Raw genomic sequence first — 17,095 nt, forward strand, 5'->3', positions numbered from 1 at the left:
GGCATACTTCTTAAATACCTTAGGACATTGGATTAAGCAGAGCGACATTCAAAGACCCGTTACAAACGTTCTAAGAAAGATATTTACAGGCTAATTCCAGATATGTCTTATCACTGACTAAGATGTCGTCTGATGCTATATACTAGTGTGATATTGTATAGATATATTTCATATTTTTTTGGTTTAAATGTTGCACATATTTTTCGTCGTTAAGATGAAAAGAATGGACATGACTGCAGGCAGTGCTCATGCCCCATGGCACAGTTGGGGCAAGATACGCTCAGCTTTCGTGAACACCTGATATCACCACGGGCAACGGGCAACGGGCAACTATATTTACGTGCCCCTATCCACGAGGGTTCAGGCACGCCCACCCCGGATTCAGCCTCTGACATCGCCAGTTGTCGATTCCGGGGCGGGAGGCGGGGGGGGGGGGGGGGGGGGGGGGGGGGGTGGGGAAGGGATGGATTAAAAGAGTGCATGGGATAATTTTAAATAGTGTGGTATGACCACTTACAAACTTAGATAAATAAATAAATCAATTACAATAGGGATCTATCATGTTTATATATTATTACTCACGTATTTATAGTAGCACCATATTTAAAAAGCCTTATATCATTCTATTATTTTAATATATAATTAGTTGGTGCAATTAATTGCAATTTCGATCGGGCAGTTCCAAATAGATGTATAGTATAATTAATTAGTTACTAATAGTATTTATATATGTATATATATATTTTTATTTTATTAAATTAGGCCCTGGAGGATAAAGGATTCGTAAAGCGGGGAGCACCGCGCCACCGGCAATCCGGCGATCAAACAGGCGGGAGGCCCACTCCGGTAAGTCCGGATTTCCACGGGGGGGCGTTCCGGGGGGGGGGGGGGGGAGGCCTCCTAACAGGCTTCCCTATCGGCCAAAACCGCCAACGCTCTACCGCACCCAAATATGCACCCTACCACGGCGTCCCCCCCCCCATCCCCCCCCCCCCCCCCCAGGTTATCCATGTAACACAGGTGGGCCCTTATTTAGTTAGGATGGTATGAATGATGTGATAATGGTAGATGATAACAAGCCCGCGAGCCGCCGTCTGGAGTGGTGGTGAAACTATAAGCGTCTTTGGTGTTGTTGATTGGCTGGTGGATTGATTCAATTACTATGGTGAGGTGTCCTCGCCGCTCTCCCCAAGCATTCGTGAGCACCACACCCAATCGGGTGCGTCACCTAAACGGATGACAGATGTCATTATTATATAATCCTCGGTGTCACCCAGGTGACCACTAGTCGTCAAGTGGGTGGCTCCGAGTACCGGTCAGGTTTTTTTGTTTGTATATATACAAATTGACCGATCAAATTAATACCGTTTAAAACCTGTTTGATTTAAAAGAAAACGGGTACATATATATTAAAATAATACTACATTAAAATTGCTAAGAGGAAAGTTTCAACAGTAACAGTGCTTCGTCATGGTTATATGCCATCACAGCTGTCGTTTCTGACCTGCTTTAGTCGTAGGGTCGAACTTTCTCGGTGAATCCATTCACTGATTGGGGTTTCCTCGTCCCAACCAGCGCCACCCGACTGGTATATCAAATGCCGTACTAATGGTTTCCTCTAAAAAGTACGTGTCAGAATAGTTGATATCCAATAGCCGATGATTAATAAATATGTGTTCTAGTGGTTTCGTTAAACAAAACAAACTTTAACTTTTTAAAGTATTTAAATATTAACAATATTCTATGTTGTAACGTTAAAGTGGCAGACCCTAGTTTTTATACACTAGCGCGTATTTTGTATTATTAGACCCGTTTGATGTAATTGTAATTAGACATTACTGGAGACGAGCTCTGCCCGTGCTTAGAGACAGGATTTTCTGAACCTAAGCCATTGTAGTAAAGGAGTGTGTGACTGTAAACAATTCATCCGCAATGGCATGCTCTACTGCATATGGTGATTGCAAACTTGTCAGGCCAGGTTAGGTCAGGTCAGGGTGTTTAACGTGCACATTCAGAACAAGCTGTTGTAGCGCACGCTTGTCCTGGGCACAGGTACCGGCCCCTGCCTGCTCCTTCGTCCAGGACATGAGCAAACTTGTTAGTTTCCATGTTATTTTGTTAGAAATTGTGTGGACCTAGGTGTGGTTTAATTATGATTAGAATTGCTTTATTGAATAAAAACAGCATAGGCCTGGTGATATTACATGAGATGGTAAATCAAGATGGTATTGAAGTTAGTGGCATTATGTTAGATTATTCACGTTTCACCGAGACAATGTGCCTGAACCTGACAACAATTACCATCTTACCTACCAGTTTGTAAAATTACATCTTTAAGGATTAACCATTATTAGAAAGTCAGTGGGTAAATCTAGGAGTATACTGTGAGCTAATTGTGAGTCTTGATGACACAATATGACGTCATATTTGCGTCATGACATCATAGGTACTTCATAATGTATTTTAACAAGATATTTTGATTCTTTGGTATCATATTTCTATCTACACCCTCTCCCCCCAAACCCCCCCCCCCCAAAAAAAAAAACTTCGTCCTCTACAGTTTAGACCCTCTCCCCCCACGCACCCGATATAATTCCGTAACACTCGCCACTGAACTAGTATAAATGTACCATTTCGTATTGTGATTCAAATACATGCGGCGTGCCACTGAAATTGGACATAAGGCTGCAAGAGACTGGGTTCGGATCCTGGTACCGGCTCCCACCTAGAGCGAGTTAACCAACTCAGTCGGTACGTGTAAGGCCACTGCTACATCGACCTCTCTCACTAACAAAACCCACTGTACTTTGTAGCCAGCAAAATAGCTGAGATATATGCCCAGGGCAGCGTGCTTGAATCTTAATTGGATAGAGGCACGGTAATAAGTATTAATAAACGAAGAACGCTGGTGTCACTTCGGTGACCCATTTAGTTTTAAAGGGACTTAATTAAGGCACACAAACAATAACAAGGTCCGGCAGATTCTACGGGAGTGTGGGGGGGGGGGGGGCAATGTTTTTCAGGGGAGTGATGTCCCATGCCCCCTGCCTGGCTACGAGCCTTGTTGCTTTCGTGTTCGACTAGCCATTGCGACTGCAACCTTTCTTTCTTCTTTTTTCTCCATCTTTTGTTATTGTTGTTATTTTGTTGTTTCCCTCAATATCTAGACTAAAACTGCGTTCAGAAAGACCGATAAGAAAAACGTTCGCACGACTGGTAAAAATGCGCTTCGCGTTAATTCAAATGATCTATTCGGGACCAGCCAAACAGTTGGCGAACGTTAGCGTCGCTGAACTAATTGAAATAACTATATGTATAATATGTGAGAAAATAAATTCCATGGTTTACAGTGTGCTGGGGTGTCGATAAACAAATATTGCTTTCCTTGTGGGTTCACTATGCCAAAGCGCTAATTGTAAGCACCCACCTACCAATTGTGATGCACAAATCAATTCTCTACATAAAATCTGTTATTGGGTTACTAATACTATGAGGTTCTGATTTGTTAGTATAATGAGATTACTATACTATGAGGATCTGATGTGTTAGTATAATGAGATTACTAATACTATGAGGATCTGATGTGTTAGTATAATGAGATTACTATACTATGAGGATCTGATGTGTTAGTATAATGAGATTACTAATACTATGAGGTTCTGATTTGTTAGTATAATGAGATTACTAATACTATGAGGTTCTGATTTGTTAGTATAATGAGATTACTAATACTATGAGGTACTGATGTGTTAGTATAATGAGATTACTATACTATGAGGATCTGATGTGTTAGTATAATGAGATTACTAATACTATGAGGTTCTGATTTGTTAGTATAATGAGATTACCTGTATATTGTTAATGTCATCGGATAGTTGCATTTCACTTCAACTTAGTTTTGTGCTTATATCCAATTAAGGTTCAAGCACGCTGTCCTGGGCACACACCTCAGCTATCTGGGCTGGCTATCCAGGACAGTGGGTTAGTTGTTAGCTGGTTAGTGAGAGAGAAGATGGTGCACTGATCCATTAAGAACTTGCTCTGGGTTGGAGCCGGTACCTGGCTGCGAACCCTGTACCTACCAGCCTGTAGTCCGAGGCCGGTGGATAGTTTTAATGATTTTTACCAGGAGTCTTGAAAGGTGTTCGTTTTTATACAAAATTATATTGGCGTTCCAGTATAATTGTTTTATATTTTATTTCATGTTTGATTCATCTACATAGGCGTACGAACTGCCATTTGTGTAGGGGGGCCATGCTGGCTTTTGCTCGAATAAAATGAAAATGCCCGAATCTTTACAACGAAACAGCTATATAGGGTTGCAAACGCATCACTACGCAGTTTTACATGAATTACAACTAATTTTGATATTACATGGCAAAAAGGTCTGAGGTTAGCACATTTCCCCCGAATATCTGTATTATCTTTGTCCGAATTTGAGGTTTTGCTCCGTCACTAGGGGGGTACTTTGCCCCCCCCCCCCCCCCCCGCCCTTGTCTCAATCTCGTACGTTTACGTTCATCTATTACAGAAAACACGGGGTTAAGTTCAGCCAGCCGTTTGACGCTAAACATTTGCAAACTATTTTGATTGGTTACCGATGTGGTCATTCGGTTTAACAGGCAGCGTTAAAACCAGTGTAGCAAGCGTTAGCGACAAACTGTTGACTGAACTTTCCCGCAGCTTGTGAATTGACTTTACTTATGTTTGATACATTAAAAATAAATGCAAGTCATAAGAATAAAACCAGTATATTATTAGTCAGATAGTTTGATTGTAAGAAGTGTATTACTGTACACCAGGGCCCCGTTTTACATAGCGATCTTAGCACTAAGGTAGCTTTAATTGCATAAGTACATTATACAATTAAGTGATCTTAGCACTAAGGTAGTTTTAATTGCATAAGTACATTATACAATTAAGTGATCTTAGCACTAAGGTAGCTTTAATTGCATAAGTACATTATACAATTAAGTGATCTTAGCGCTAAATTTGCTTCGGAAAACCGGGCCCAGACTCGTATGATATAACAGTTATGACATGCAATTATTTAGACGATCTCAAACAAACAAACAAAAACCAATTATCGATTATGTTTGGGTGAATATACACTTTAAACTTATCTACAGACGATAATAATAAATTAATTTACATAACATGTTTTAAATTTCAGATTTAACTTTATTTACGCCAATAAATTAATTACTACATTTAAAAAAATAAATACAGTGTACTACAGATAAAACTTCACTTAACACATCAATAAACGCATACAAAACAACAATAAATGAAAGGGTTCATAAACATGACAAGCCCAGACGAAACACATTTTATTCAATATTTACTTCACCGTCACCATGAAAACAGACAATAATAATAATAAAATGGAATGAAATGAAATGACATGAATGAATAAAATAAAACAAGAAAGTTTTTTATAAGGAAGTCCACCACCAAAATACACAAGGCTGTCCCAATCACCACTGTGAAGAAAATGACACATGTTGCGTTTCTCAACTTACACAAATCGGCTATAAATCCAATGACACTATGACAACGGTGGTCTAGTGTTTCTCTTACGTGAACGTTCACGAAGTTCGTAACCATATGCGTCCGGTTTTATCCACCAATTTAAAAATAAGAAAAAAATTCACAACGATTTCTTGTGAGCCACAATATCTCTCCTGACATTTGTAGCCGTATTATGTAAATTAGTGACTGAACGGATCCAGCAAGTTAAGTCGAACAGTCAGGTGAAGTTAGTAGATCGATAGATCGTCGATTCACCGTCACGTGATCATGACGTAGTCTTGATAGCTCACAACACATTGTCATTGTAGCGTCGTCGGTAGCTACAGGTGTGCCAAACTAACGTGAAAACTCGATACGAGTGTTTTCCAGCGCGGATTTGGGTTAGTAGGTGCAATGAAGCTCCGACTCAACCCCTTGTCTAATCACCCTCACCACCCCACCACACTCCACACCATCCACCCCACCCCACCACTCGTATCAGCTCCTGCTGATGATATTGGCGGATATGGTATTTCACGCATGTGCCCGACACGCAAGCACACACGCACTGAACATACGCGCGGGCATAAACTTGCGCAACAGACTGCATGCATCTCACTCTAGGCTAGGTCCGTGGTATGTGTTGTCCTGTCTGGGTGGGGGAGAGCAAATATAAAAGTTCGATGTAGCTAAAGGAAAAAATTAAGCGGGTTTCCTCTGGAAACTACGTATCCCATAGCCGGTGATTCATTAATTAATGTGTTCTAGTGGTGTAATTAAACAAAACAAATTAATACCGAAATTCAGAATGAAAAAATCCTTGTTTATCACCTCAACGTATAGTTCAGTCAGCAGAGATTACCTCTCAACCTAACAACCATAAATTAATTGTGATTTTTGGTCAGCTGATGGAGAAGAAACCCACTACTACTATATAGGTTAGCAGTAGCAGAAAAGGAAAATAAATATCATATATACCGAACAGGACACACACGCACGCTTATAAGCACGCTCTAACACACACATACAGACACAAAGAGAGAGAGAGAGAGAGAGAGAGAGAGAGAGAGAGAGAGAGAGAGAGAGAGAGAGAGAGAGAGAGAGAGAGAGAGAGAGAGAGAGACATACAGACAGACAGACAGACGGAAGGGCGAGAGAGAGAGAGGAGAGAGAGAGAAAGAGGGAGAGGGAAAGGCGAGAGAGAGAAAGAGAGAGAGGAGGAGAAGAGAGAGAGAGAGAGAGAGAGAGAGAGAGAGAGAGAGAGAGAGAGAGAGAGAGAGAGAGAGAGAGACAGAGGAGAGAGACAGACAGAGACAGACAGACAGATAGACCGAGAGAGAGACAGAGAGAGAGATATAATGAGATAAATCTGCTGGATAGATAAATAGATATAGAGAGAGAGAGAGAGAGAGAGAGAGAGAGAGAGAGAGGGGGGGGGCAGAGAGAGAGAGAGAGAGAGAGAGAGAGAGAGAGAGAGAGAGAGAGAGAGAGAGAGACAGACAGACAGACAGACAGACAGACAGACAGACAGACATACAGATAGACAGACAGAAGGAAGGGCGAGAGAGAGAGAGAGAGGGAGAGGGAAAGGCGAGAGAGAGAAAGAGAGAGAGGGAAAGGAGAGAGAGAGAGAGAGAGAGAGGAAAGGCGAGAGAGAGAGAGAGAGAGAGAGAGAGAGAGAGAGAGAAGAGAGAGAGAGGGTGAGAGTATGGAGCGAGAGAATGAGAAAGAGGTAAAGTGATGCTACCTATGCATCCTATACGCATTTTGAAGAATATTTAAACCTGCTATTGCGTGGTGGGGATTCAGGTTAAATTATTACGGACACCTGCTAACGAAGGGTGGCCTTCATAAGCAGGTTAGATTATATAGTAAGTATTTCATACAGTTTTAAAACTGAATTTTGGTCTAATTTTAACCAAATGTCTAATCTTATCAGTAATTTGTTGAAGTAGCGGCCGCGGGTTTCCTCTCTAATTATATGTCTGGTCCTTAACCATATGTCCGACGCCATAAAACCGTTATAAAAATGTGTTGAGTGTATCGTTAAATAAAATATTTCTTTCTTTATTTTTTTCCTCTGCCATACGACACTAACTAGGTTTTGTTTAAACTATATATAAATATTAACATGTAGACAAATTAAAATGTTCAACAACATTGCCTTAATGTTCTCTGCAGGGGGTGGGACGTAGTCCAGTGGAAAAGCGCTCGCCTGATGCGCAGTCGGTGAACCCATTGGGCTATTTCTCTCTCCAGCCAGTCCACCACGACTTTTATATCAAAGGCCGTGGTATGTACTGTCATGTTTGTGGGATGGTACATATAAAAGACACCTTGCTTCTAATGGGAAAAATATAGTGGGTTTCCTCTCTAACACTATATGTCAAAATTACACTGTTTGACATCCAATAGCTGAGGATTAATACATCAATGTGCTCTAGTGGTGTCGTTAAACAAAACAAACTTTAACTTTAACTCTAATTATGTCCATACATGTATGTCCGATGCCATATTTTTCTCTCCCCATCTGTCATATGACACTAACTAGGCCTTATTTAAACTATTATATATAAATACTGACTGGCAGACAAACTTAAATGTTCAACAACACTGACTTAATGTTCTCAGCATAAACTGTGATCAGCGTATAGTAGCATACCTTTCTGTACAGTGGTGACGATCGAACATCCGATCGATATACCTGAACAGGTAAATGCCAACCTCCTAGCGCGCTGTATTCTCGAAACCGTATTGCGCTCACCACGAGCCAGGAATGTATTCCATGAGTTGGCTGATCGAAACTTTGAAGTGCAACAGGTGGCTGAACAATGAAACGCAAACAACACCAACACTGGAACGAAAACAAAACCCTATACATCACCAACACTGGGACTAACCAACTAACAACTAACCCACTGTCCTGGACAGACAGCCCAGATAGCTGAGGTGTGTGCCCAGGACAGCGTGCTTGAACCTTAATTGGACTTAAGCACGAAAATAAGTTGAAATGAAATGAAATACAACGCCAACCTAGGGAGACACCATAGCATCGTAGAGGTCTAAAATTAACGAGCTACTCTCGATTCACTAATATCAAAACCTATATTAGCTCGGCCATTTACCTTTCGACCGACCGTTCAGAATTGCGCCAAATTCCCTCAATCAAAATTGCGCACCCTTTTCTCTTTGGCGTAACTGCTCCATTCAAATTCCATAGCACCAACACCACCCCCACCCGCCTGCTACCGATTTGTTCGAGCTGCTGGTGCTCCCTTGCACCTGCCAGTGCAGGCGGTCCCTCCTCTCCCCTACCCCCACCTTTCCTGTCATGGACGGAGGAGCCGGCCAAGACCTGCGTGCGCTACAACAGCTTGTTCTGAATGTGCACGTAAAACCCTATAACATGACATGATAACGCCAGTGCAGGCGTCCCTTCTCTAACCCCCCCCCCCCCCACTTTCCTGTCCTGGACAGAGAGATCCGGCCAAGGCCGGTCCCTGTGCCCAGTATAGGCGTGCGCTACAACAGCTTACTCTGAATGTGCACGTAAAGTCCTTTTAGCCTTTACAACGTACTGGGTTGTCATGCCACGGCCAGAAGCGGTCAGGCACTTTCTAAGGGCCTTATGGGCAACCTAGGGAGACACCACAGCATCGTAGAGGTCTAAATTAACGAGCTACTCTCAATTCACTAATATCAAAACCTATATTAGCTCTGCCATTTACCTTTCGACCGACCGTTCAAAAATTGCGCCAAATTTCCTCAATCAAAATTGCGCACCCTTTCTCTTTGGCATTAATTGCTCCATTCAAAATTCCATAGCACCACCACCACCCCCACCCGCCTGCTACCGACTTGATCGGGCTGCTGGTGCTCCCTTGCACCTGCAAGTGCAGGCGGTCCCTTCTCTCCCCTCCTCCACCTTTCCTGTCATGGACGTGCGCTACAACAGCTTGTTCTGAATGTGCACGTTAAACCCTATGACCTGACCTGACCTACAACGTATGCCTGTGATGGACAGAACTCGCTGGCGAAGTCAGAGGTTGTGCCCACGACAGGCGTGCTTGAACAGTACTCTGATGGAAGCATGCCACAAATTACCCACATCCACACCCCACATACAACGTATGTGACCGGCCTCGGTGGTGTCGTGGTTAAGCCATCGGACATAAGGCCGGTAGGTACAGGGTTCGCAGCCCGGTACCGGTTCCCACCCAGAACAAGTTTTAACGACTCCGTGGATAGGTGTAAGATCACTACACCGTCTTCTCTCTGACTAGCCACTAACGACTAACCCACTGTCCTGGGTAGGCAGCCCAGATAGCTTAAGTGTGTGTGCCCAGGACAGCGTGCTTGAACCTTAATTGGATAATAAGCACGAAAATAAGTTGAAATGAATTAATAGCGTATGTTCCTGCTTATATCCTATTAGTATTACGGTTCAAGCACGCTTTCCTGTGTATACACCTCGCCTATCTGGGCTATAAAATATTAAAGGGACATTCCTGAGTTTGCTGCTCTTTTTAAGATGTTATCGAGTAAAAAGTTTGTTTTATTTAACGACGCCACTAGAGCACATTGATTTTTTATCTTATCATCGGCTATTGGACGTCAAACATATGGTCATTTTGACACTGTTTTTAGAGGAAACCCGCTGTCGCCACATAGGCTACTCTTTTACGACAGGCAGCAAGGGATCTTTTATTCCCACAGACAGGATAGCACAAACCATGGCCTTTGTTGAACCAGTTATGGATCACAGGTCGGTGCAAGTGGTTTACCCCTACCCATTGAGCCTTGCGGAACACTCACTCAGGGTTTGGAGTCGGTATCTGGATTAAAAATCCCATGCCTCGACTGGGATCCGAACCCAGTACCTACCAGCCTGTAGACCGATGGCCTAACCACGACGCCACCGAGGCCGGTAAGAGACTTTTTAACGATTGTAATTACATATCAAATATATTTTTCTGCATAAAATATTCGTGGCTGTATAATAAACGTGTTTCTGATCGTTCTAATATTTATACTAGGTTAAATTTCCCCTTATTTCCTAAATTTCCTTATTACCTACGAAATCATTTGAAAACAAAATCCAGTTTGGGCTTCTTACAAATATTGAAACCAGAAACACATTGAATATGCAGACACTGATATTCTAAACAAGGGACTACATTTAATATGTAAGTTTAATCGTAGAAATATTTTATTAGTCGGAAACATTTACAACGCAGCATACTCAGGAATGTCCCGTTAAGGATTGTTAGTTGTCAGTGGCTAGTAAAAAACACCCAGTGATCCTGGTACGGTATTTGAGTGCAGTGGTCTACATATAGGTTTTAACTATAAATCGAAGGGAGACAACTGTGACAACGTCCAATTATTTGGTCCAGTCAACGCGGTAATATCTGGACATAATGCCGAAATTTTAACGCGAATCATATAGTCGTTTTCTCAACTTCCATATTACTTTTGGGTTTCGTTTACGTAATTATTCCCTTTCCACCTCCCTGACCCCCCCTTTCCTCCCTCCCCCCCTCTCTCTCTCTCTCTCTCTCTCTCTCTCTCTCTCTCTCTCTATCTGTCTGTCTGTCTGTCTCTCTCTCTCTCTCTCTCTCTCTCTCTCTCTGTCTCTGTCTGTCTGTGTGTGTGTGTCCTGTCTCTCTCTCTCTTCTCTCTCCTCTCTCTCTCTCTTCTCCTCTCTCTCTCCCCTATCTCATCTCTCCTCCTCCCCATTTCTCTCTCTCTCTCTCTCCTTCTTTCTCTCTCCCCCTCTCCCTCTCTCTCATTCTCTCTCCATCTCTCTCCCTCCCTCTCTCCCTCCCTCTCTCCCGCCCTCTTTCTCCCATTCTCTCTCTCTCTCTCTCTCTCTCTCTCTCTCTCTCTCTCTCTCTCTCTCTCTCTCTCTCTCTCTCTCTCTCTCTCTCTCTCTCTCTCTCTCTCTCTCTCTCTCTCTCTCTCCGGCCTCGGTGGCGTCGTGTTAGGCCATCGGTCTACAGGCTGGTAGGTACTGGGTTCGGATCCCAGTCGAGGCATGGGATTTTTAATCCAGATACAGACTCCAAACCCTGAGTGAGTGCTCCGCAAGCCTCAGTGGGTAGATGTAAACCACTTGCACCGACCAGTGATCCATAACTGGTTCAACAAAGGCCATGGTTTATGCTATCGTGCCTGTGGGAAGCGCAAATAAAAGATCCCTTGCTGTCTGTCGTAAAAGAGTAGCCTATGTGGCGACAGCGGGTTTCCTCTAAAAAAGTGTCAGAATGACCATATGTTTGACGTCCAATAGCCGATGATAACATAAAAAATCAATGTGCCCTAGTGGCGTCGTTAAATAAAACAAACTTTACTTTACTTTTACTCTCTCTCTCTCTCTATTAACGCTATAATGTTTGTCTTTTGTATGAACAGAATATGTAAATTCTATAAAGGTGAGATGGTGCACTTAATTGCAGCGGGTTTATAAATTACACGAGGCGAGGTCGTCCTTGTCAGAACCATTTAACCTGCTCTCTCGCTCGTTGAATAACCGGTGTCTTTTCGTCCACGTGTACGTAATTGTATTAATATTAAGTAGGAAACTAGTTATATAAAATGTCGTAATACTGCTGGATGCAATAAATAACTGTCTATAGCGAGACATTTGTCGCATCGTGTGATGAACTTGATCATTGTCACGCCAACGGATTAAGTTCTAATTAATATATTACCCAATACTGTCAATTGCTTGAAATCCTCACTTCTCTCATGTATTACTGTTTAATTGTTTTCTTCTGTTACAATATGCCTATAATAAAGAGAAACTGTCTACAGACTAACTTGGTAATAAAACGTACTAAAGAAAGTAATATGAATAAACAGTTGTATCCAGAAATACCGTATAGTACGCATGCACACACAAATACACACACACACGCACACAAACACAAGCATGCACACACACACACACACACACACACACACACACACACACACATCAGAAAGACATTAACTATCCAATGCGCCAGTGTCTTGGTATGTAAAACCAGACATACAAACAATATATAGATAGTCGTACATCAATACATACATACATACATACATACATACATACATACATACATACATACATACATACATACATACATACATACACACACACACACACACACACACACACAGACATACATGCATACACACATACATACATACACAGACACACACACACACACACACATATATATACACACACACACACACACACACATACATACATACATACATACATACACACACACATACATACATACAATATATATATATTCATACATCAATACATACATACATACATACATACATACATACACAGACACACACACATACATACATACATACATACATACATACATACATACACACATACATACATACATACAATTTTTGAAGCCAGAAAGGATTTAATTATCCCCTGCGCCAGGGCGTTAATATCTATGTATGTAATAGTCAACCTCGACATACATACAATATATAGATATTCATACATCAATACATACTAGCCAGTGCCAGGTCTGCCCACTGTTTCATGCACGTAAGCGGGATCGACCGCGTAGATTGTAGGCCCCATGCATGTGGTTGAGTTAAAGAAACTTCCTTTTTATGGAAGCTTCGATAGCTCAGAGCGTATCATGGTCAGTCTTGCAATTTGCGGGCGAATCGGTGCCACAGGTTCGAGTCCCAGCAACGGCATGGGACAATTTTTAGGCCAGAAAGGATTTAATTATCCCCTGCGCCAGTGCGTTAATATCTATGTATGTAATAGTCAACCTTGACATACATACAATATATAGATATTCATACATCAATACATACAGATGCTCAGAACGCATCATGGTTAGCCTTGCAATTTGCGGGCGAATCGGTGCCACAGTTTCGAGTCCCAGCAACGGCATGGTACAATTTGTGAGGCCAGAAAGGATTTAATTATCCCCTGCGCCAGTGCGTTAACATCTATGTATGTATTAGTCAACCTCGACATACATACAATATATAGATATTCATACATCAATACATACTAGCCAGTGCCAGGTCTATCCACTGTTTCATGCACGTAAGCGGGATCGACCGCGTAGATTGTAGGCCCTATGCATATGGTTGAGTTAAAGAACTTCCTTTTATGGAAGCTTCGATAGCTCAGAGCGTATCATGGTTAGCCTTGCAATTTGCGGGCGAATCGGTGCCACAGGTTCGAGTCCCAGCAACGGCATGGGACAATTTTTGAGGCCAGAAAGGATTTAATTATCCCCTGCGCCAGTGCGTTAATATCTATGTATGTAATAGTCAACCTCGACATACATACAATATATAGATATTCATACATAAATACATATATACATACATTCGGGCGATTCGGTGCCATAGGTTCGAGTCCCAGCAACGACATGGGACAATTTTACCAACGACATGGGATAATTTGTAAGTCTAGAAAGGATTTAATTATCCCCTGCGCCAGTGCGTTAATATCTATGTATGTAATAGTCAACCTCAACATATATACAATATATATATAGATATTCATACATCAGTACATACTAGCCAGTGCCAGGTCTGCCCACTGTTTCATGTACTTAACCGGGATCAACCGCGTAGCTTGTAGGCCCAATGCATATAGATGAGTTAAAGAACATTCATTTTATGGATGCTTCAATAGCTCAGAACGTATCGTGGCAGTCTGCAAGTTGCGGGTGATTCGGTGCCATAGGTTCGAGTCCCAGAAACGGCATGGGACAATTTGTGAGGCCAGAAAGGATTTAATTATCCCCTGTGCCAGAGCGTTAATATCTATGTATGTAATAGTCAAACTCGATATGCATACAATATACAGATATTCATACATCAGTATATACATATTACATACGTATGTATATGGGTTTTATATATATATATAGAGAGAGAGATATGCGTTTACGTGCGTATGTGGGTAAATACGTACATACGTAAACACATACGCACGTAAACACATATCTATAAAAATAAAAAAAGCACATACATTGATGTATTAATAACTATGGCCTTAAATCTGAGATAAGTGAGTTGACTTACATGCTGTAAATTGCCCTATGTTTGTCAAATGACTGTTTATGTGGATACCGTAGGTAATAAGATCAATTTGGCATGTCAATGTGTTTACCCACACACAGAATTACACCACGGTCCCGAATAGAGCAGGTTCGTACTTAGGGGTGTGCAACAGGTGTGCACTCAACCGCACCCTAAATTATCACGAACTTCCAACGTCCTCCCCCGTCCCCCAGCCTGCCGAATTTGTCAGTGGTTAGCGGTTAGTTGTTAGTGTCTGGTGAGAGTGAAAACATTGTCGTGGCTATACACCTGAGTTGCTAAATCTTCGACTAGCTGGGGGCCAATATTGGTCATCGAACCCTATTGCATATGGCTTAATCATTACAGCACAGAGCCCAGAGGCATACAAACTGGGTCAGCTAGTTGTTACCCATTTTACCTCATATACAATAACACTCACCATAGTGTACATTGTGACATCTCAATTAACTGTTCATTGCCACCCTAGTTCATTCATATACATTCACTTTACCTCTGTGACGAACTTTTAAAAAACCAACACTCCCCATATTGTACAACTTGACATCTCAGTTCTCTTTTCATTGCCACCTTAAAACATTAATCTACAATCATTTTACCTCTATGACGAAATTATAAACAAAGCAATCACATATTGTAAACTGTGAAATCTCAGTGCACATTTCAATGCTACCCAAACACATCCATCTATGTTAATTTTACCTCTATGACGAAATAATAAACAAAAAAACTCACCATATCGTACACCGTGTCATCCCAGTTCACTTTCCCTTGCCACCCTACACATCCATCTAGACAATGTCTCCAAAGAAATTACTCCACCAATCGTGCATGACGTAGCAAGAGGTTATCCCGGTAATCTTAACCTGTCGTGTCTATTAGTTCAAAAATAAATACTACTAATAATAATTGCGCCTTCACACACGAACAGATCGGTGTGGTTCACAATGTTTACGCATTTCGTCTGAAACCGGTTACAGTTATTTACAACCGTGTGTTCTGAATGCATCACCTTCGTGATCCCATTTAGTAGAACCTTCAGAAGGCCCACGTTGAGACTTGAAGAGAAAGTTTGTGTCGCGCGGTCAAGACAGTCTGGATTGTCTTGATAATCGACAAGGTTCACTGAAGATGTCACACCTGAATGGAACATAATTGTTGTATACTTATTTTTACTTACCTAAAGGCAGATCAAGAATTAACACTGAAGGTGGATCAGGTGGGGGATCTGTATTAAAGAATAACGGGGGAAAATTGCATTTACATGTATTTAATCATGGAACTGAGGGATATATTATTTTAAAGTAATATGCATTAAGAATTAAATTTTTATATGCAAAAATACAAATATCACAGATAGTTAAAATTAAAATTTAGAATAAAAGTCAGTATCACGTAAAAACTGTAGTACAAGTTCTGGATGGACATTTGAAGAAGAAGAAAAGAAGAAGAAGAAGAAGAAGAAGAAAGAAAAACAAATACATCACCGATGAATGGCTATTGTTTGGGAATAGCCCAACACTGTGAAATTGCGCTTGTCTAACAAGATAAACCTGTACACTTAGACATTTTGACATTTGCTGAACCTCCAATAATGTCAAAATAATAAATAATGTTCCAAAATATTTTTCATGACAGACGATTTTAAACCCCAAAACTGGAAGATTGATATTTAAATACAGACTGGCACATTTTCTGGACAAAGGATGCTCTATGTTGTTTAACGACAACACTAGATCACATTGATTAATAATCATCAGCTATTGGATGTCAAACATTTGGTAATTTTGACATATACTCTTAGAGAGGAAACCCGGTAAAAAAAAATCATTAGTAGTAGTAAAGGATCTTTTGTATGCACCATCCCATAGACAGGATTGTACATACCACGACCTTTGATATACTAGTCGTGGTGATATACCAGTCGTAGTGCACTGGCTGGGACGAGAAATAGTCCAATGGGCCCACCGACGGGGATCGACCCGAAAACGACCGCGCTTCAACCCAGCGCTTTACTATTGAGCTACGTCCCCGCATCTACCCCACCCCTCTGTGTTGAAAGCTCTCAAAATCTATCTACTAGCTGGTATAGATCATTGCTGTAATATACAGTCAATGAAAATATACACATGTTTTACGGTAGAACGTTATTTTGATCATTTCTTAGTGTTAGGAGTTACCACAGAGAGGGACGTAGAGTGGTCGTAAAGCGCTCGTCTGATGCGCGGTTGATATAGAATCGATCTCAGTCAGTGGGCCCATTTGGGTTATTTCCCGTTCCAGCCACTGCACAACGATTGGTATATCAAAAGGCCGTGGTAGTGTAGAAGTGTCGATTTCACGTGCTCATCAGGTATACGGGAATTCCCATCGAAACATTTAAAACTCAAAACAGTTTGCAAATGTTTGACATCCAATAGCCGATGATAAATAAATCAATGTGCTCTAGTAGTGTCGTTAAACAAAACAAACTAAATTTTAAACA

General features: G+C 41.5%; 1 protein-coding gene across 3 annotated transcripts in view; it reads right to left on the reverse strand.

Annotated features, from left to right (window-relative positions):
• The window catches only part of LOC121381374 (ras and EF-hand domain-containing protein homolog), a 69,482-nt gene extending 53,981 nt beyond the window's left edge, over nucleotides 1-15,501 (reverse strand). The window contains exons 1-2 of one of the 3 annotated variants that reach the window (XM_041510660.1): nucleotides 12,225-12,301; nucleotides 8,174-8,365 (exon numbers count right to left, since the gene is read on the reverse strand). The gene's annotated coding sequence lies outside the window, so the exon portion shown is untranslated. Of the gene's footprint in view, nucleotides 1-5,522; nucleotides 5,811-8,173; nucleotides 8,366-12,224; nucleotides 12,302-15,345 lie in introns of those variants that run through there. The other 2 variants (XM_041510661.1, XM_041510659.1) reach the window with 2 other exon arrangements.
• Nucleotides 15,502-17,095: the final 1,594 nt, after the last annotated feature.

This window comes from Gigantopelta aegis, chromosome 9 (assembly GCF_016097555.1).
Source record: "Gigantopelta aegis isolate Gae_Host chromosome 9, Gae_host_genome, whole genome shotgun sequence".
NCBI classification, from domain to species: domain Eukaryota; kingdom Metazoa; phylum Mollusca; class Gastropoda; order Neomphalida; family Peltospiridae; genus Gigantopelta; species Gigantopelta aegis.